Source organism: Phascolarctos cinereus, unplaced genomic scaffold (assembly GCF_003287225.1).
Source record: "Phascolarctos cinereus isolate Bilbo 61053 unplaced genomic scaffold, phaCin_HiC Scaffold_4;HRSCAF=312, whole genome shotgun sequence".
Classification (NCBI taxonomy): domain Eukaryota; kingdom Metazoa; phylum Chordata; class Mammalia; order Diprotodontia; family Phascolarctidae; genus Phascolarctos; species Phascolarctos cinereus.
The window spans coordinates 367,918,707-367,919,126 of record NW_027555847.1 but is presented as its reverse complement, the minus strand read 5'-3'; positions in this window follow the sequence as shown (position 1 = coordinate 367,919,126).

Sequence of the window (420 nt, the reverse complement as noted above, 5' to 3'; positions counted from 1 at the left end):
CTCATATACAAAGAAATTAAAATATTCCACAGTTATGTTGCACTTTGGCACTTTGTTCCTTACTAATCCATAGTGCTTTGAATAACATAATCATGCTGCCCTTTTCTGTGTCTATTTCCTATCCAAATCAGTCATCCCAGTCTTATCTGGGTGTTCTTAGGAATTCAGTTCAGTTCAGTTCCATGTCTACATGGTACCTACATGTGTGCATGGAGACTTAAAATAATATAAGCATGTTTAACTATAATTTTCTCTTTATTTACCTTGAACACTCAATAGTTCACAGATACTAATTCTACACCTCATTCCAGCCTCTGGCTTTCTAGTCTTTCCTGACATTCTTTCCCGACATTCTTGTAACACACAACTTTTGATGATTTTTAAAAATAGTGAGTGGGTCCAAAAAAGCATTTTAACCTC